General features: G+C 39.0%; 1 protein-coding gene across 1 annotated transcript in view; it reads right to left on the reverse strand.

The window, feature by feature from the left end:
* Positions 1 to 18: 18 nt before the first annotated feature.
* The window catches only part of LOC123591753, a 101,636-nt gene continuing 79,442 nt past the window's right edge, over positions 19 to 22,212 (reverse strand). The window contains exon 4 of the mRNA XM_045466440.1: positions 19 to 106. The gene's annotated coding sequence lies outside the window, so the exon portion shown is untranslated. The remainder of the gene's footprint in view (positions 107 to 22,212) is intronic.

Genomic DNA, 22,212 nt, shown 5'->3' on the forward strand with positions numbered 1-22,212 from the left:
ACTATTACATACCTGTTGGAATGTCTAAAATCCAAACACTGGCAGGGTTGTATACAAACAGCAATTCTCATTCATTGCCGTGGGAATGCAAAAAAGCACAGCCACTCTGGAAAAGAGTTTAGAAGTTTCTTACAAATCTAAGCATACTTTTACCACACTCTCTAGCCATTGTGCACCCTGGTGTTTACCCAAATGAGTTGAAAACTTATGCCACACAAAAACCTGCATACAGCTATTTATAACAGCTTTATTCATAATCACCAAAACTTGAAAGCAAACATGATGTCCTTCAGCAGGTGAATGGATAAATAAAATGTGATGCGTCTGGACAATGAATATTATTCACGACTAAAAAGAAATGAGCTATCAAGCCATGAAAGAACATGGAAGAAGCCTAAATGCATTTTGCTAGGGGAAAGAAGCCAATCTGAAAAGGCTATATATTGTAGGATTACAAATATATGACATTCTGGAAAAGGTGTAACTATGGAGGCAGTGAAAGGATCAATAGTTGCCAGGGCTTGGGGAGGGAGAGTAGGATTAATAAATAGAGCACAAGGAATTTGGGGTCGGTGCAACTATTCTGTATGATAATGTAATGGTGGATCCACGTCATTATACATTCATCAAAACTCACAGAATGTACACATGGAGTGAACCCTAAAGAAACTATAGACTTTAGTTAATAATAATGTATCAATATTGGCTCATTAACTGTACCAAATACAACACACTATTGCAAGATGTTAATAATAAGGGAAACAGGCAGGGGGGGTAAAGGATGATTTGGGAACTCTCTGTACTTTCCAGTTGATTTGTGTATAAATCCAAAACTGGTTTTAAAAAAAGTGAGGGAAGCCTATTAATTCAGAAAATGAAAGCAAGGGAAGTAACAGTTTTTGCAAAATGTTGAAACATAAGAAAACAGGACATCTTGATGGAAAACAAGCAGAAATTCAGTCAGCAAACCCACTCAGACCTTAACTATTCAAATTTTCAGAAACAGAATATTAACCATAGAGTGTTTAAAGAACTAAACTAGAAACTTAAACAATATAGTGTGGGTGGGGGGGAGGTGATATTGTGATTTACAATAAGGAATATATATATATATATATATATATATATATATATATATATATATTTGGTCTTCATCCCTATTCCTGGCACAGAGCTCCTAAGATTCTTGGAATTTCCTAAATGTCAAGAGTAAGAGAGGTGTCTTGCTATTTATATCAACTTCCTTCCAACCACACATGAGTTTATGCTAATGAGACTTTTGGAAAGGCTCTAAGGATGAAAGATGGTTGCCAGGGAAACCAATCAGGTAATCAGAGGGTTGGAACTTTTGGCCTCACCCCTAGACCTCTGGGGAGGGGACAGAAGCTAGAGAAGGAGTTCAATCACCAATGGCCAATTATGTAATCAATCATGTCTATGTAATTAAGCCTCCATAAAAACCCAAGAGTAAGAGATTTGGAGAGCTTCCAAGTTGGCAAACCAAAATCCATCCATGGATTGGAAGGGTGATGCACTCCAAAAACCATGGGACAGAAGCGTCTGTGTTTGGGACCCTTTCAAACTTCCCTTTATTGTATCTCTTCATCTGACTATTCATTTGCATCCTTTAATACCCCGTGTAATAAATGGTTAATAAGTAAACTGGTCTCCTGAATTCTATGACCCACTCTAGCAAATTAGTCAAAACCCAAGGAGGGGTTGTAAGAACCTCTGATTGATGGCTGCTCAGTCAGAAGCACAGGTGATAACATAAATTGCCACTGGTATCTACAGTGGGAGGCAGTCTTGTGGGACTGAGCCCTTAACCTATGGTATCTGACTCTACTCTCTAGGTAGACAGTGTCAAAATTGAGTTAAATGTATAGGACACCAGTCAGTGTCTGCTGAGAATTGAAGAGTTGCCTGGGAGTGTTTGAAAAAAAATACATGTTGGAGGGGAGAAGGCTATAAAGAATGACCAAGAAAATCTGAAAAAGAACCACACCACTTCTATAAATTAAAAATGTAGTAGGTGAAGGGGCACCGGGCTGGCACAGTCAGTTAAGCGTCTGACTTGGATTCAGGTCATGATCTCGTGGTTCGTTGCTTTGAGCCCTGAGGCGGGCTCTTCACTAAGCACGGAGCCTGCTTGGGATCCTCTCTCTTCCTCCCTTCCCTTTCTCTCTGCCCCCTCCCCCCTCGCTCTGTCTCAAAATAAATAAATAAATAAATAAATAAATAAATAAATAAATAAATAAATAAACTTTAAAAATAATAATAAAAATATATAAGTGAAAATTACAACTCAATGGGTGAAGCCTATAGTTGAAGAGAAAATCAGTCAACTTGAAATGATGTCCGAATAAATCACTTAAAATGCAGTCCATAAAAACAAAGACATGGAAGATACAAAGGAGAGATTTATGAGACATGGAGTACAGAAGAAGCCAAGTCTCAAATACATGGAGAACAGAGTAAAAATGACTCACAAACATTTTATCAGAGTATCAGAAAGAGACAACAGAGAAAAGAGTGGAAGCAATACACTAAAAGATAATGGCTGAGAATTAACAGATGTGGGGAAAGACACCAATCCTCAGATCAAGAAAGCCTAATGAGCCCCTAATAGGACAGTAATAAAGAAATCGCCCCTTCGACTGTGAAACTTCAGAACTCCAAAGACAAAGAGAAAAAAAGTCTTAAGAGTAGCTAGAGAAATAAAACTGATCATCTTCAAGGGAATGACAAGTAAATTCCCACTTAACTGTTCAACAACAATAATGGAAGCCGAAATGAGTCTGAAATAATATATCAAAGTACCGAGTGGGGGGAAAGCTGTCAATCTAGAATTCTATACACAGCAAAACTGATTTCGGCTGAAAAGAAACTGAAAGGAAAGGCAGCCATGAGCAATGCCTCATCCCCTGCTTGGCTGCATAACATTGGCCTTGAGCCCAGAACATGTCCTAAAGAGTGCTCACAGCCTGCGCTGAGCTTGTCGTCTTGTGGAAGAATATCTTTCCTTGTTCTGGGCTTGATGTACACTTAAGCAAAGCATCGACGGCTCTTCGGCATGCTTCCCACTTTCTGTCTTTTAGACCCCAGGGTGGCGCATGGGGTCTTTCCACTGCCACGTAAAGTAGGACGGGTGCAGCTACATTGCCTGAGTGTCTCTACACCGTGCACTCTGTCTTCCTCTCTTGCTGTAAATGTGTTGTCTGTTCTCAGCAACCTCAAATCATGCACTGGTCTCTTCCCTGGGTGGCACCTGTTTGCCTTTTAACCTTGGCTTCATGGCCCAGTCACCGAGTGAATCATGAAACATTAATAATTAGAGCAAGATGAAGACATGGTTAGAAGAACAAAAACTGACAAGGTTTAATGTCAAAACATCCTCACTAAGTGAAATTCTAAAGGATATGACTCAGAACAAAAATGACTGAAGACAGAAAATGCAAGACACAGAAAGACTAATGAGGAAAGATATTCGGAAATACCTGGACAAAGCTAAATAAACATGGAATGAACACAACCATAATATAATGCTTGATTTTTGAGAGGAAAATATGCTAGAAATGAAATATAGGTCAACAATAGACTATAATATGAGAGGTACTAATCATACATTTGAAGCATCTTGAAGTCCTCGTATTGTCTGGGAAGGAGGTATATTAACTTCAGATTTTGTTGAGTTAAATGCAGGTTAAAAAAAAAAAGCGTGAAGTGACTACTAAAAGAGTATACTACTAAAAGCCGCCTGGGTGGCTCAGTCAGTGAAGTGTCTGACTCCTGATTTCAGCTCATGTCATGATCTCACAGTCCTAAGATCGAGCCCTGTGTCGGGGCTGCAGTGGGCATGGAGGCTGCTTGGGATTCCCTCTCTCCCTTTCACTCTGCCCCTTCTCTGCTTGCACATTCTCTCTCTCTCAAAAAACAGTATACACATATACAGAGAGCATATAACTTTCAAACAAGTAGAGGGAAAAACAGAATGAGACAGAAGGAATATAAGCAAACTTAATCAATCAATCAAAAAAAAAAAAAAAAAGAGAAGTCAGGGAAGGAGAAACAAAACAAAAATCAATCAAAAAGTGAAACCAGGGGCGCCTGGGTGGCGCAGTCGGTTAAGCGTCCGACTTCAGCCAGGTCACGATCTCACGGTCCGTGGGTTCGAGCCCCGCATCGGGCTCTGGGCTGATGGCTCAGAGCCTGGAGCCTGTTTCCGATTCTGTGTCTCCCTCTCTCTCTGCCCCTCCCCCGTTCATGCTCTGTCTCTCTCTCTGTCCCAAAAATAAATTTAAAAAAACTTTGAAAAAAAAATTGAAACCAAACACGGAAACAGGACAAATCCGAAGTGTTACAAAAATGAGTCCTATTATAAGCAGTCACGGCAAGCAAAGAATGTAAATTCTATAATTGAAAGTCCAAGATTGTAACACTACATATTTTTTTAATTTAGGTATATGATATTTGTAAGATATATATCTAAACATAAGGCCACAGAAAGATCAACGGTCAAAGAATGACAATCAGTGCCCAAATCAATCTTTGTTCCTAGTACCATTCTCCAACAAAAGAACTACAGGTCCTTGAAACACTGGCTCATTCTAGGGCTGAGTTGGGGAACATACAAGATAAGCCTAGAACACCCTGTAGTGTCAGAACACAGATGCACACACACACACACACACACACACACACACACACCCCTCAAACAACAGAAACCAAATTGAGGGGCATATGTCAAAAGGACACAGGAACCAACTCAAAGAGGTTCCAAGGGTCAAGGCTGAAATAATTTGAGCAATTAAATAAATTAGTACTGGATAACCCAGAGCACAAAATGAATACTCATGAGTCCATACTTATACGAACAAATGATTGTATAAATAAATACATGGGAAGAAAAAGACAAATTGAGGACTGGCTTCCTCAACTCCATTCCTCCCACCTTCTAGGGCACCGCTGGGGCGGAAAAGCTAAAGCAATAAAAAATAAGAATAACCTACATCTCCTGGTTTCTTGGTGCTAATGTTCTGGATGCAAGTACCATCCAATTAAATGAATTTCCTTCATTTTTGATGGCTGCAGAGAAAAGGAGGCCACCGTTGCTATTTCCACGACAAGAAATCTCATGGAGAAATCTCATGGAGTCATGGGAACACAACTGCAGTGGCCCAAGTCATCATCCCAGTGTTTGGCACCAGCTTTGTGGGTGCTGATCGGCAGCCGCCGGCCACCATAGTGACTCCTAGATGTCTGGATTCCAGCTTCGGGGGCGCTTCTGAATTCAGGATATTCTCGCTGCTAACACTGTCCCTTAATTAAGTCTTATATATATTTGAGATTTTATTTTTTAGAGTAGTCTTAGGTTTACAATAAAATTGGGAAGGCAGTACAGAGATTTCCCACATACCCCCCTCTACACACACGCACGCACGCACGCACGCACACATAGCCTCCCCAGTTATCAACGTCACCTACCACAATGGTACATTTTTCACCAAGGATGAATCTGCATTGACACATCATAATGACCCTAAGTCCTAAGTCCAGTTTACCTTAGAGTTCACTCTGGTGTTGTACATTTTATGGATTTGGACAAGTGTATAACTGTATGTGCCCATTATTAGTGCTCTACAGAGTATTTTCACTGCCCTAAAAAAATCCTCTGTGCTCTGCCTATTTATTTCTCCTTGCCCAGATTTTCTCACCCCTTCAGCAACCACTGATCTTTTTATTGTCTCCATAGCTTTGCCTTTTCCAGAATGTCATATAGTTGGAATCACATAGTATGTAGCCTTTTCAGGTTGGCTTCTTCCACTTAATAGGCTTTTAAGCTTCTTCCATAGTTTCATGGCTTGAGAGCTCATTTCTTTTTAGTGGCAAATAATATTTCACTGTCTGGATGTACCATAGTTTATTTATCCATTCACCTACTGGAGGACATATTGGCTTCCTCCAAGTTTTGGCAATAATGGATAAGGCTGCCATAAATAGCTACGTGCAGGTTTTTGCATAGGCGTAAGTTTCCTACTCCTTTGGGTACATATGTTTTTTAAAATAATAATTTTAGGGGTGCCTGGGTTAAGCATCCGACTCTTAATATCAGCTCACGTCATCGTCTCACGGTTCATGAGTATAAGTCCTGCACTGGGCTCTATGCTGACAGTATGGAGCCTGTTAGGCATTCTCTCTCTGTCCTTTTCTCCCTGCCTCTACCCTGCTTGTGCTCTCCCTGCCTCAAAAATAAACTTGAAATTTAAAAATAATAATAATAATAATTTTAGGGGTATGTGGCTGGCTCAGTTGGTAGAGCATGGAACTCTTGATCTTAGGGTTGTGAGTTCAAGTCCCATGTTGGGTGTGGAGCCTCCTTAAAATTCAAACAAGAGAATTAAAAAAAATATTATTATTTTTCCTTCCTCTGTACCACCTGCTAAATCTAAGGGAAGTGAAAAAAAAAGAGGATACATTTTTCTACCGGAGCTTCCTTGTTTAGAATTGACTGTTAACATTGAAATCACAGAAGCAGAAAACATTTTAAGTTTGTGTTAAGCTGAGTAAAGTATGTTTTATTTTCCCATCAGTCTTCAGGTAGATTGAGAACCAGCTGTAGGCAAAAGACCAATTTTGCCTAGCCACTGGATAGTTCTTATCTTGGTCTCCTTGAATTCTCTCCCCCTTTCCTTCCCTTCTCCCAGGCCAGGTATTACAGGTTTTCTATCATACTCTGTTCACATCCACCTCCCAGATGCATGTCATATACTCAAGGCATTTTCCAAACTAGCTCATCTATGTTCCCAGTGGAATACAATGACCCTAACTTCTCTTCTTTCTAGACTGTGCTATCCAATAACCTCTTTATCATTCAGCTTACAGTTTCCTTTTCTGTGACCTCTGACACATTGCATCAGATTTCTTGCCTCACTTGTGAATGTGCCCTTCTTTTACTTATAAAACTTCCCCTACATTATTGACCTAAAGAATAAAGTCCGACCTTCCTAGCCCAGAATTTTAGGTTCTTTCTAAGCTATCTTCAAGACAACTTTGTATTACTCTAAGTCAATATAGTAGATCCCTTGATATTAATTAGATATATTTTAACCCGATTATTTTTAGTGTAACCTCATTCAATTTTTAAGAATTTTAATTCTAGGATAGTTGGCATATAATGTTAGTTTCAGATGTACAGTACAGTGATTCATCACTTCCATACAATACCCAGTGCTCATTCCAAGTGTGCTCCTTAAGCCCCATCACTGATTTCACCCATGCCCCACCCACCTCCCCTCTGGTAACCCCAGTTTATTCTCTAAGAATTTGCTTTTTTGTCTTTTCTCTTTCTTTCTTTGTTTTGTTTCTTAAATTCTACACATGAGTAAGATCATATGGTATTTGTCCTTCTCTGACTTATTTTACTCAGCATTATACCGTCTAGGTCCAGCCATGTTATTGCAAGTGGCAAGATATTCTTTTTTATGCCTGAATAATATTCCACTGTGTGTGGATACACTGTATATGTATATACATATATATATATATATATACACATATATGTGCACACATACATACATACCACATCTTCTTAAATTGTTTTTTTCAATGTTTATTTATTTTTGGGACAGAGAGAGACAGAGCATGAACGGGGGAGAGGCAGAGAGAGAGGGAGACACAGAATCGGAAACAGGCTCCAGGCTCTGAGCCATCAGCCCAGAGCCTGACACGGGGCTCGAACTCACGGACCGCGAGATCGTGACCTGGCTGAAGTTGGAGGCTTAACCGACTGCGCCACCCAGGCGCCCCCATACCACATCTTCTTTATCCATACATCTATCAATGAATAATACATGCCAATTTATGGCAATAAGAAATCACACAGATGAGTTCAAGGAAAACATACATTGTCAGAATTGATTCCAAAGGTGAGAGAAAACCAGACTATAGAAAACCAAGTATAAAAAGCACTGAAGGTTGTTAAAGATACGACTTTCAAAACAAGCCATCTGTATCACGTGGTTTTAGAGATGAAGGAAAGCAAATCTTTAAGAAACAGATCTTTAATAATTCCCAATACCACTGCAGAGCATAGGTAAAGGTGATAACTTTTCTAGCATGTTACGTGAGGCTAGCTTAACACTGACAGCATAGACACAAAACCATCTGTAAGAATAGCATACACACAAAAAAGGCTATATATTTTTAGAATTGAAGAAAATTTCCCTAGCTTGAAAAAGACTCTGTTAATTAACAAATGATCTAGAAACTGACTGCATATCCTTTTGCAAGCATTCCCATTAGTGTAAGAAAAAAAGACATGAACTCCTACTCGGTCTTCTCTGTTTAACATTATTCCAAAATCCTAGGTGATACGATTCTAAAACAAAAATCGTAAGAGTAATAAACACTGGAAAAGAAGAGATGAAAATATCATTATTTTTGATGATATGGTTGGCCACTGAGAAAATCCAAAACAATCAACTGAGAAATAATGTGAATCAGTCTGAAAGTTTAGCAAAATATAAGATGAATATACAAAAAGCCAATAATAACCAGTGACGATGCAATTAAAAGCAGATCCTTTTCAAAATAAGAAAGTAATTTTTCAAAAATACCTAGGGGTAAATTTAATAATAAACGTACAAGAGCTATGAGAGGATAACTCCAAAACTTTCTTGAGTAACGTACAAACGCTAGAATGCTTGACAAAATATTGCGATTGCTGTATCAGAAAACTTCAAAGGGTAAATATGCCAGCGTTCCCCACACTAACATATAAATTCAGTGCAGTGGAATTTTTGAATTGTTACATTGATTCTAAAGTTCAACTGGAAGAGTAAATAGCTGGGAACGTTTGAGCTAAGTGTAATCAGTCAACAAAATGTAGTCTAAAGCTGTCCTAGTAAATACAACAAAACATAGGAAATTTTTTTCAATGGAAAAAAGTACATTCAGGAACAGTTGCACACATACATATAAATATTACAGTAGAAAGGAAGCATTTCAAAATAGTGAGAAAAAATGATCAGTAAATGGGGATGGAACAATTCACTACCCATAGAAAAATGGAACTGCCTGAATTAAAGAGTTAAAAGCAAGAGAAAAATGAAAGCACAAAAACATTTGGGAAAAAGTTGAATACTCTTTATAGGATCTGGAAGGTAGCAGAAGGAAAAAGTCATTCTAAAAATAAAAGCTCAGGAAAATACTCTGAGTAAAGACAGTAAAAGAATTAACTACCAAAAAAGGGAGATGCTCTTTCTTCCTTATATTTTTTTAAGTTTTTTTCCCAATTTTTTTATACAATGTATTACTTGCATAGCAGAAAACTGCTATTAAATTTTAAAAATTAAACTAAAGAGTTCAACAAGGAAATTTGCCTGAATGAAAGGCTACCCTACCTCCCCACAGAGTTGGCCAAAGGTCTACCCCTAGGTAAAGTCTCTCACAATGTTTTCACAATTATAATTTATTACATGTGTACATGTTTATTCATTACTTATCTCCCTGTCCCCTCTACTCAAAGCCACCAGCCTTTCTTAACTAGGGTTAAGAGGGAAAATTAGTTCCTAATACCCGAAGGCCTCCATCGTAAGTATAAAATGACTTACCTTCCAAGCATCTAGAACAGTACGAGTTACATAACCATCCTCAGAAGGTAGTTCAGAGGAGAAACCGTGTTCGGAAAAGGCATAGAGTGGACTCTGAGCTCTACTTAAGTCTGAGGGTTGGAAACAGATCTCTTTTCTTCTGGGTTTGTGCTTCCTGACTGGCACTCTATATAATGTTTAGGAGGTATTCAGCCAATTAATATCTGCTCAGCGCTCTATTAGACCCATATCTGCTCAAAGAGAATATTTCCATTTGAAGCAAAGCGGAACCCTTACTTTCTGTATTCTTTTATTTCAAGAACAAAGATATTATGAAGAAGTTTGAAAGTACTGGGCATTTGGACCCTATAGGCAGTAAATTCAGCTAACTGGAATCCAGGGGGAACTATGAATTTGTATCACTGATATAAAAAAAAAAAAAACTGTGTCCACCAAGGCTCAAGTTTTAGAACACAGTCTCAGCCAAATAGGTAGTAAACATACCTTGTGTTGATTTCTAGCCTTGGTATGGTGACCAACAACACAAATAGAATGTATGAGCCACAATTTTGAGCTATTTCCCTTGTTTCCTAAGTACCAGATGTGATTAAATTGATTTGTGCAAATAAACCAAAACCCCCCACCTAATTACAATTGGGAATTAGGTAAAGCATCTCAGATAAGTTGTGGACATGCTTTCTTTTGGTAACATTATTTCTCTTAGGAGGCTGGAAATACAGTTCAATAAATTATTCACATTAATCTTATTTATTCCACAATGGTCATGGTCAAGACTTGATAATCGAATATCCTGCCCTTAGCGTTTCACACGCTCGGCACCATTAATGGAGACCTTGTTCTCCCTGCGCTATAATAACCACTTCCTCTTTCACCACACGCCCTTGCTACGATGATTCACTCTTTCTTGTTTAATTCTGTTGTGAAGGATCAATCATTCTGCAAGTTTCCAGTGTTACGTTTTACGTTCTTCTCTATTAAATCCAAAAAGGAAACAATTATCTGAGGACAAACCCCTGTGATGTCCAGTGGATGTGCCTTTCAGTTCTATTGGCATTCTCCTGGGTATCTGAGCACATGCTGTTTTATGGGATTTCTTAAGGCCACACTAATTAGTCTCTGTCTTTAACTTTGCATTTCTATTACAGGAGGACAGAGAGAGAGAGAGAGAGAGAGAGAGAGAGAGAGCGCACACACACGCACGCACATGTTCTCATCTGTAACTCAATATACTAGCGGGATTAAGACAACCAAGTATAAACCTATATATATTCTATAGAACATCAGACTCTGCACATTAGCCACTATCAACTGAAGGCCCAAAAAAGGTTCTTTTTATAGTAAACAAGTAAGGTCTTTCTGCTGAAATTACCGCTTTCAAACTACCACGTGCAACAAGGTGGTCATTTGGCAAAAATTCTCTTCCACACCTAAGCAGTTTATAAGTGCTGCCCTGAATTATATCTTCTTTTCGTTTGGTTTTTGAAATCTGAACCAACTGGAGTATGTCTTGCCATGAGACAACTGAGCCGTGAACTAACCTAGAGAGGGCTGAATAAACCAAAACAAAGTTCCAGGCTGAGGATGAACCAGCGTACTTGCAGGGGGCTCCTGTATCTTCCGTGACTTAGGTCCCAGTATCCACTTTATTTCATTGAACACCACCTCTCTGCCATCTTGCAGGCAAACAACTGGGAGACTGCACAAGCAGCTTCGAGGCTAGATGTCGCAGTTAGACCCATCTCGGTCTGGATCTCAAACAGTCCATTTACCAGCTAGGTGGTCTAAAAATACTCTTAACCTCTGCAAGTGTCAGACTCCTCATCTGTGAAATACTGGGTAACAATACCTACTTTTCTATGACCTAAGGGGGGAAGAGGCAGGAGAACTGGTTGATGAAGAGCAGGCCTGAGCTTATGGTCCTAGATTTCATTCCAGGTGGTGGGATCACAGATGTTTAGCACGTTATTAAAAGTCAGTAATTAAGTAACTAAACGAGTATGAGCCATGAATGAGCCGAGGATTATGTTCAATCCATTTCTGTGCACTGAGACCCTAACAATAATAATTATAATAGTGGGGCGCCTGGGTGGCGCAGTCGGTTAAGCGTCCGACTTCAGCCAGGTCACGATCTCGCGGTCCGTGAGTTCGAGCCCCGCGTCAGGCTCTGGGCTGATGGCTCAGAGCCTGGAGCCTGTTTCCGATTCTGTGTCTCCCTCTCTCTCTGCCCCTCCCCCGTTCATGCTCTGTCTCTCTCTGTCCCAAAAATAAATAAACGTTGAAAAAAAATTTTTTTAATAATAATAATAATAATTATAATAGTAATAACTATAATAGTAACGTTTATTTTGTAGAGTTGGTGTCAGATTTAAGTAATATATTGTGGAGGCTTAGCACATTGTTTGGCACATTTTTGCTGCTCTATAAAGATAACTGCGATTATTACGATGGGGGTGAGTGGCAGTGATAGGTGAGAACAGAGAACAGAACTTCTTAAAAACTACATTAAGGAAATGATAATGTCTCATAAAGAATGATCCTTTTCTATTTACTGAATTAAAATTCAGTAAATTGGACTTATATCTAGATATCAAACTCCCTCTCAGAAACTAGATCCTTAATAGATCATTTTAAATGATCGTACCGGATATATCACCTCAAGTTACAGTACTATTTAAATAGTTGCTTGTTGGGGCGCCCGGATGGCTTAGTTGGTTGAGCGTCCAACTTCAGCTCAGGTCATGATCTCACAGTCCGTGGGTTCGAGACCCTCGTCGGGCTCTGTGCTGACGGCTCAGAGCCTGGAGCCTGTTTCAGATTCTGTGTCTCCCTCTCTCTGACCCTCCCCTGTTCATGCTCTGTCTCTCCCTGTCTCAAAAATAAATAAAAATGTTAAAAATAAAATAAAATAAAATAAATAGTTGCTTGTTGAGGTACCCAGATGGCTTAGTCGGTTGAGCGTCTGACTTCAGCTCAGGTCATGATCTCATGGTTTGTGAGTTTGAGCCCCACCTTGGGCTCTGTGCTGACAGCTCAGAGCCTGGAGCCTGCTTAGGATTCTGTGTCTCCCTCTCTCTCTGCCCCTCCCTCCCTCTCCCTATATCTCCCTCTCTCTCTCAAAAATAAATAAACATTAAAAATTTATTTAAAAAATAGTTGCTTATTTGTTTTTTTTATTAAAGTATGTTCTTGCCTTCAAGAAGATTACATTTTCCAAGGCAGAGGGTGAAACAGTCCTACAATATGAAGCAATCACAAAACTAGAATGTACTAGAACATGTGATATGAATGACCGTTCCTTAAAGGAATCCAGACAAAAGAGATGGCTTCCTAGAATAAGGAGCTGAGCTTCAACAAGGGCAGGATTTGAAGATGTGATAAAAATTGAGTGGAGCACAATCCCACTTTTAATTAAGGAAGTTTTCTTTCTGTTGTTTCCAGGACACGGGGGCCATGTCTGCCCCTTATAGCCAGTATTTCTCCATTACCAACAAAAGCAATATGCCCAGGGAGAAAACAAGAACGAGGTAGTGGTTTGACCCCAGATTGTACAACACAATCTCTTTTGCTTTCTTGCTTCTTAAATACTAATCTAAGTTTAAAACGGATTCTAAAATATTGCCTAGAGTTAGTGTTGTCAGAGACAGAAAGGAAGTGCCAGGTATTGGATGCAATGGGGTGTTTGGCTCTATCTGAGACTCAAAGCACATGAGAATCTGAGCGACCCTGGGGAGAGAGGATAAAGGAGAGGACACTGATCAAAGTAAAGAGACACTGTTATGAGACACGGACACATAAGACCTTGATGAAAAGGAACTTTAAAGGTAGTAAGAGACAAAGTAAAAACAGCGCATAACTTTGCCTTTATATGTTATTAAAAGGTAACATGAAAAAATGCATACTTTTGATGGGAGAGTCATCATTTTGATAGCCAAACTTCCGAAAGTGAGATTAACTGCACACACCCTAATTTCACATACATGTATATTCAATAACGGGCAGTTCAATACACAAAAATGTGAATACCACATAATAAATTAACGTTCCCTTCTACTCTGAAATTCTAAGATTTTCTTAAGTAATTCTACTTTATTTATTTATTATTATTATTATTTTATTTTAGAGAGAGAGAGAACACAAGCAGGGGAGAGGGGGAGAGAGACAGAGAATCTTAAGCAGGCTCTGCACAGACATGGGGCTCGATCCCATGTCCCTGGGATCATGACTTGAGCTGAAATTAAGAGTTTAATGCTCAACCTACTGAGCCTCCCAGGCACCCAAATACTTCTACTTACTGTAATAAGTAATCATCCCAGGAAATACCTATTGTACTGAAACATAGATAGTATAAATATTCTGAAAAGAATAGCAATGCTTTTAAAGAACTTGCTTGTGGAGAAGTTTTATAGAAACAACTCTAAAATCCGAAATACCAAAACAGATCAAAGTTAGTGAGGATTTCACTGAAACATGTAAAACTGTAAAAGATACAGTATAAATGGATTTAGAGGATCCAACATTTTACTCGCAACACAACCAAGGACAAAAAGAACTTCGATGAAATTAAAAAGTAGTAACCCCTCCCCTCCCCCAAAAAGTAGCAACCCCAGCAAAGGAAAAAGTACAGAAAAATTACACAGGGTATAGAACTGCCTCTCAAATCTCCCAGCATGAAAAACCATTCAAACAAGTTTATTTGACTCCAAATAGTGTGCTATTTTGAAAAGCAGGTAATATTTAACAAATGTTAACAAACACATATTCATGAACTATGTGTCATGCTCTTGCTGTGAACAAGACAAAGTCTCTGCATTTATTGAGCTCATATTCTCCTGGGGGAGACAGAGAACAAACAACTAAAGAACTCAATAAATCCTATAATTTCAGATTGTGAGAAGCAATCTGGGAAAACACAGACCAAGAAGCAAGATACAGAATGACTGGGGATATGGCAAGGTAGGTTTTAGACACTGTGATCAGACAACTTCTCTGAGGTTATGTTGGAGCACAGATCTGAATGATGAGGAGAAATCAGCCATGTGAACATCTCGGGGTGCCATTTTCCAGGCCACGGGCTAACAGGTATAAAGGTCCCATAGTAAGATAGACAGAAAGATTGAGGGGTAGGGTGGGAGGGTGGGTGGGATGGATGGATGGATGGATGGGTGGGTGGGTGTGTGCATGGCTGGATGAATGGACAACCTATCTATACAAAACACTACACACACATAAAACACACACAGAACATTCTCTCCATCCAACAACAGCAGAACACACATTCTTCTCTTGGACGTGGAACACTTTCTAGGACAGACCGTTTTTAATGTCTGCATGTACAGCTATAGCTTTCTCTCTTAGCACTGCTTTGGCTGCATCCCATACGTTTTGGTCTGTGGTGTTTTGTTTTCATTTAGCTCAAAGGATTTTCTAATGTCCCTTGTGATTTCTTCTTTGATCCACTGGTGGTTCAAGAACATGTTTGCTTTCCACGTATTTGTGAATTTTCCAGTTTTCCTTTGGTTATTGATTTCTAGTTTCATCCCCTTGTGATCAGAAGGGATAGTTTGTCTGCTTTCAATCTTTTGAAACTTACTAAGACTTACCATGGCCTAACATACGGCTTATGCTGGAGAATGCGCCATGTTCACTTGAGGAATATGTGCAATCTTCTCTTGTCATCAATTCTTAATTTGTTCTCTATTGTGGTAATCATGTTAGATGTTGGGCTTTGTCTAACTTTTTTTTCTGCGTCTATTACAGTAATTATACACATTTCCCCCTTGGGGCTATTGACAAGATATACTATATTCAGAGTTTTCCTAATATTGACTCACCCTTGCAGTCCAGAGAGGAAGCCCAATTTTTTTATTAACATACAGTGTTATATGAGTCTCGGATGTACAACAAAATGATTCAAGAATTGTATACATTTCCCAGTGCTCATCAAAATAAGTGTACTCTCGATCCCCTCTATCTATTTCACCCATCCCCCCCCCTCCACCTCTCCCCTAGCAACCATCAGTTTGTTCTCTGTATTTAATAGACTGGTTTTTTGTTTGTCTCTTTTTTTAGTTTGTTCATTTGTTTTGTCTCTTCAATTCCACATATGAGTAAAATCATATGGTATTTGTCTTTCTCTGATTGATTTATTTCACTTAGCACTATACCCTCTAGCTCCATCCACGTTGGTGCAAATGGCACCATTTTTTTTATGTGGTTGAGTAAAATTCCATGGATATACATATACATACATATATATATACATATATATATATACATATATACATATATATACACATACCATGGAATTTATATGTACATATATATATATATATATATATATATATATATACATACCATGGAATTATATATATATATGTCTACATACCCCATTTTCTTTATCTATTCATCTATAGATGGACACTGTTCCCACATCTTGGCTATTGTAAATAATGCTGCAATAAACATAAGGGTGAATATATCTTCTTGAATTGGCATTTGTTTCCTTTAGGTAAATATCCAGTGGGGAAATTACTGAACCATATGGTAATTCTATTTTTAAGTTTTTGAGAAACTTCCATAACGTTTTCCACAGTGGCCACACCAGCCTGCGTCCCTGCCACCAATGCACGAGGGTTCCTTTTCTTCCACATCCTAGGCAATGCTTGTTAGTGGGTTGGGAGGAACCCAATTATTAAGGACATATTTTTTTTTTAAGTACTGCTGACCTACAATTTCCACCATTTGTTAGGATTTCACATGAATGTTGATAAGCAGGTTGGCCCTATCTTGCAGGTTTTGATGCCAATGTTAGGCTTTCTTCATAAATACAATCTGAAGGATTTCCTTTTTTCTGGTGTTTTGCAACAGTTTAAATTCTATCCAACTTACCTGTCTCTTAAAAAATTTTAAGAATTTACAGGAAAATCATATGAGCCTGGAGATATTAGGGAGGAAATTTTTCTATAACCTTTTCAATTGCTTCTGTTGTTACTTACCTGTTCAGATATGTCTGTCTGCTGCTAGCCAATATTTTTCACGTATATTTTCAAATGTATTTTTTTCAGGACCTTTTCATTTCCTCTATATCAATAGCTATTTTCCCTTTGCCATTTCTAGTATTGCATATCTGTCCCTTTTTCTTTTTCTTTTTTTTTTTGTTAATGTTTACTTATTTTTGAGAGACAGCAAGTGAGTGGGTGAGGGGCAGAGAGAAAGGGGGACAGAGGATCCAAAGCAGGCTCTGCACGAACAGCAGAGAGCCCGATGTGGGGCTCGAACTCACGAACCATGAGATCATAACCTGAGCCAAAGTCAGACACTCAACCAAGTGAGCCACCCAGCACCCCAGTCCCTTTTTCTTTAAAAAAAAAAATCATTGGGGCGCCTGGGTGGCGCAGTCGGTTAAGCGTCCGACTTCAGCCAGGTCACGATCTCGCAGTCCGGGAGTTCGAGCCCCGCGTCAGGCTCTGGGCTGATGGCTCAGAGCCTGGAGCCTGTTTCCGATTCTGTGTCTCCCTCTCTCTCTGCCCCTCCCCCGTTCATGCTCTGTCTCTCTCTGTCCCAAAAATAAATAAACGTTGAAAAAAAAAAAATCATTACTACACTAGCCAGGGATTTATCTGGTTTTGGTCAGTTCATTATAATGTCTTCAAAAAATCACCTAATTTTGCAATCATAGTATTTCATTCTTCTAAATGTATGATCGGATTCTGTGAGTTTTTTCTTTTTTCTATTCTGTAGCTTTTTGAATTGGGTAAACTTATTCTTATTTATATGTATTAGTATAAAAGATATATTTAGTAATTATTATTCCATTTTACCTTAAGTTTTCTATTACAACCAATTGCCAAATGTACAGCCATTTCTGTATTTAGTTTTATAGGTATGTGTGTGTGTGTTTCTTCGAAAAGTTTTGCAGTTTATAATCTGCGTTTGGGGTTGTTGTTATTGTTTGCAATCACGGTAACTTCATTTACTATTATTAACTCTCCTTTTCTTGATTTAACAACTTCAGACTGCATCTGTTGAGTCCCAGTTACAGAAGAATACTAAAAAAAAAAAAAAAAAAAAAAAAAAAGACCACAAATAAACCTCTTCTCACCTCCCTTCCTCCCCCTCCATGCTTGATTTCGATTGTTATATTACCTTTTTTTTATTACATTGGCAAAATTTTTTTTAAAAATTGTTTTTAATGTTTATTTTTGAGAGAGAGAGAGAGAGAGAGGGACAGGGCATGAGTGGGGGAGGGGCAGGGAGAGAGGGAGACTCAGAATCTGAAGCAGGCTCCGGGCTCTGAGCTGTCAGTACAGAGCCTGATGAGGGACTCAAACTCAAGAACTACAAGCTCATGACCTGAGCTGAAGTCAGATGCTTAACCTACTGAGCCACCCAGGCGTCCCTACATTGTCAAAGTTTATTTACATTCTACATTACCAAGTAATATTTACATTCTGTAACCATTTTCCATAATTGTTTTGTTTTAATTTTTATATTTAAATGAATTGAGTCTTTATTACCAGTCTTTTAAATGTGGCTTCCCTGTTTACTTCTTAGTTATTTGGCTTTGTTTTTTCTTGTTTTTTTCAAAAATGTCATGTGGGTCCTGGGTTTGTTTGTGATTGAGATTATCTATCTGTGTGTCTATTTCTTGCCTTTATATTTGAATGTCAGCTTGACAGAGAAAAACATCCTTGGATCTTACCTTCTTTTTCTCAGCACTTTATGGACACTGAATAATTCTTAGAGAAGTCAGGCTACCCTGGTTTTTTTCGGGTATATAATTAGTATTCACCTAGATATGTAAAGAATTTGCCCTAATCAGTGAAATGCAAAAACCATTAGGATACATCTGTTTACCACTCACATGTCAATTCTGTTCCAGGAGCAAGATGTTCTAGGTGAATTCCTTCCTCTAATTAGGAAAATTCTCTTTTACTAACTTTTAGGTACAATGACTAATCCATTTCTTAGTTTCTCTAATTCCAGGACCCCAATTACCTTTATTCTAATTAGTCTTTGTCCTTTACATATCTACTCTTTAAGTTGCTTTGGCTTAAAAAACAAAACAAAAAAAAGATCTACAGATTGTGTGGTTCTCAAGCGTATTATCAATAATTGATTTTACACTGTATCTGTTCTGCTCTTCACTGTTTTTTAAAAATTTTCAATGGCTTTGTGGGGAAGTTGTTGGGTCTGTCAATTTCTTCCTAAACTATACGTCATGAGCTGCACTCCCCAGAAGCAGACCCAAGAATGTGAGTGCAAGTCATTTATTTGAGAGGCAATTCCAAGAAACACTAACAAAGGAGTGGGGAAGTAAAACATGAAAGGGAAGCGATCCAATAATAGTGCCAGGCAAGTAATCGCTGTGGGCAGCTAGAGCTAAAACCTACGGGGGAACTCTTTGAGACACTCAAGAACGTGTCTCAGAATTATCCCAACTGAAGGGAAAGAAGCTGGAGTATTTGTCCACCAGCTTCCTGTCTGTCTGTCACTGCGTGTAGGCTGTTTCTTGGGAACATTCACACTCTGACACTTCTCACTTGCCCTGAAGGTGGGCTGAGCCTACTGTTTTGGTCAGAAAAGTGACCTCAGGCACAGTGTCACAGGTACCCACAGGACTCCCAGTTCTATAGAGAATAGTTGTATAGAGGGCAAGGCTGGGGAGATACGGGTCGGACGCTAATATAAACTCCCCCTCAACCTGTGTGTTGTCGTTTCAGCTCATTTTTTAAACCTTCTTATTTTCTCTTGTTAATTTCATAGTCTCATTAAGTTCCTCTGTAGCCCCACTGGTCATCGTGGGAACCACTAGCCACAAGCAGCTGCTGAGAAACTAAAATGTGACAAGTCTTACCTGAGATGTGCTCCAAGTGTAAAATACATGCCGGCTTCAGTCTTAGTAGAAATAATTTAAAATACCTCCTTACTAATTTTTAAATTGATTATGTGTTGAAATAATATTTAAGTTATATTGAGTTAATCAAAAGACATTATTAAAATTAATTTCACACTTTTTAATTAAATTTGGCTACTGAAATTTTTTTAATTATATATATTCTTCAAGAATAGGTTTTTCATCTCTGTCTTGCATGCCAAGTTTCCAGTTTTGTTGTTGTTGTTGTTGTTTTCACTTGGGAGGGTGGGAGATTTAGTCAGTTTACTCAAATACCGTACAATTTTGTTTTGTTTTTTACTTATGCTTAAGTTGTGCAGACCTGTCCAGAAACTCTATTGCTGCTTCTATGATGTGGGATATTCTTTTTTTTTTTTTTTTAATTTTTTTTACATTTATTTATTTTTTGAGAGACACAGAGAGACAGAGCACAAGTTGGGGAGGGGCAGAGAGAGGGGGAGACACGGAATCTGAAGCAGGCTCCAGGCTCCAAGCTGTCAGCACAGAGCCTGACGCGAGGCTCGAACTCACAAACCGTGAGATCATGACCTAAGCCGAAGTCGGACGCTTAACCGACTGAGCCTCAGGCGTCCCTGGGATATTCTTTTCACACTCGGTGGGCCTGTGGATCACATCTCAATTTAGTACTTTATTTATTTACACTTTTTGAAAATGGAAAGTTTGACTTCCAGCCTAGATCACTTAACAGGGACCAGACTTATTCTGCTCTGCATGTTCTTTCTGACACCAACGAGAATCCCCAGGTCTACGGGCTCATCCCACAAGACGGCCCCCACTTCAGACATCGGTCACAAGTCTGGAAACACCACTACTTCTGACGGACCAACTATAAACCAGGGGCTCCCATGACCCCACTAAGACTGGATAATTTGCTAGGATGGCTCACAGAACTCAGGTAAATATTTTTGTTATGTTTGCTTATGCTTTATTATGAAGGCTACAATTCAGGAACAGCCAAATGGAAGCTTTGCATAGAACGGGGTACATGCTGGGCAGGTGGGAGGATGGCATGCCACCCTTCCAGCCAGCGAATGTGTTCACCAACCTGGAAGCTGTCTGAATTTCTTGCACAAGATTTGTTTTTGTTTTTGTTTTATTCTCAAGTTAGATAGCATACAACATAGTCTTGGCTTCAGGAGCAGAATCCAGTGATTACTCTCTTGCACATAACACCCAGTGCTCATCCCAACAAGCGTTCATCGCCCACTCCCTCCCCCCACCCCCCCACTTTTAACAGAGATCAATCTCCAGCCTCCTTCCCTCTCTGGAGGTCAATGGGGGGGGGGTGTAGCTGAACGTTCCAAGTCTCTAATTACTTGATCTTTCTGGTGATCAGCTCATCTCCGAGGCTCTCTAGGGGTCTTAGCTTATGTCACTTTATTAGCATAAACTCATATGTGATGAAAAGAGCCCATTAGGAATAACAATCCTATCTCTCAGGAAATTCCAAAAATTTTAGGAGTTCTGTGCCAAGAACCACGAACAAAGACCAAATATATTTCTTACTGTACCACACCTCCTGACCGAAACAAACCCCAAACCAGACAATATACGTGAAACAATAGTTTTCAAGATATTGGGTCAGGAAAAAAAAAAAAAGAAAAGGATGGTGATTCCTGAGAGGTAGAAAACACATGAAGTGAGTCTTATGATAGTTCCATTACTGCCTGGAGAGAGTTTCCAGGCCCCGGTTCAGGGAGGAAAGACTCAGGTGGAGCCCAACAATCTCTGTACGTTGAGGAGACAAAGTGAGGCATTCAGGGAGTCCAAGGCAGCTAAATTCTGAGGCAGACTAACAGAAAAGGGAGAGCCTCAGAAAGAAAACACTGGAGATCTGCAGAGAGACCCCTTGAGTCTTCAGCTGAGTACTGATCTGTTCATGCATGGACAGAACTACCAAAGGCCACGGGAAGAATGCCAGAAAGTGTTAGAGGGAAAACTCTCATAAGTCACGCAGGACCAGGAAGAGTTCCGGTTACCACAATCCAGAGTGAAAAACCTCCTAATTCATGGGATATTTTGCAGAGTACTTGAAAGAGTTTTGCCTTAGTAATGGGTCAAATTAGCACTAGAGTAAATACTGCTCTGGTCCTACCCAGCAAACCTTATAACTAAAATCCAAAGGGATAAAACTGTTTCCAAGTAACTTAACCTTGTCCCAGAACAAAGATCAAGAATATTTTATAGGCATACAAAAATATCCAGCATATAACAAGATAAACTTCACAATGGTTGGCATCCAGCAAAAAATTGCTAGTGATGTAAGGCATCAGGAAAATATAACCTGGAAATTATAATGTAATGAAGAGAAAAATCAATCAAGAAAGACCTATATACTACCAAAATATAGAATCAGTAGACGAGAAACCACTATAGTAACTGTCTTCTAGATGTTCAGAAGTTAGAGGATGATTGAATATGGAAGACATTTTAAAAGACCCAAATCACACCTCTAGAGATGAACACTACAATGTTGGAGATGAAAACTTTTGTGGATGACATACATGGCAGGTTAGACACTGCAGAAGATCAGCGAACTTGAAGATTTAGCAATTGAAATTAGCCAAAAAGAAACAGAAAGAGGAAAGATCCTCCCCCAAGTTGAATAGGTCATCAGTGAGACATGATAAAACTTCAAATGGCCTCATATATGTGTAACTGGAGTCTGCAAGAGTAGGGGGAAAA

Source organism: Leopardus geoffroyi, chromosome B4 (assembly GCF_018350155.1).
Source record: "Leopardus geoffroyi isolate Oge1 chromosome B4, O.geoffroyi_Oge1_pat1.0, whole genome shotgun sequence".
Taxonomy (NCBI): domain Eukaryota; kingdom Metazoa; phylum Chordata; class Mammalia; order Carnivora; family Felidae; genus Leopardus; species Leopardus geoffroyi.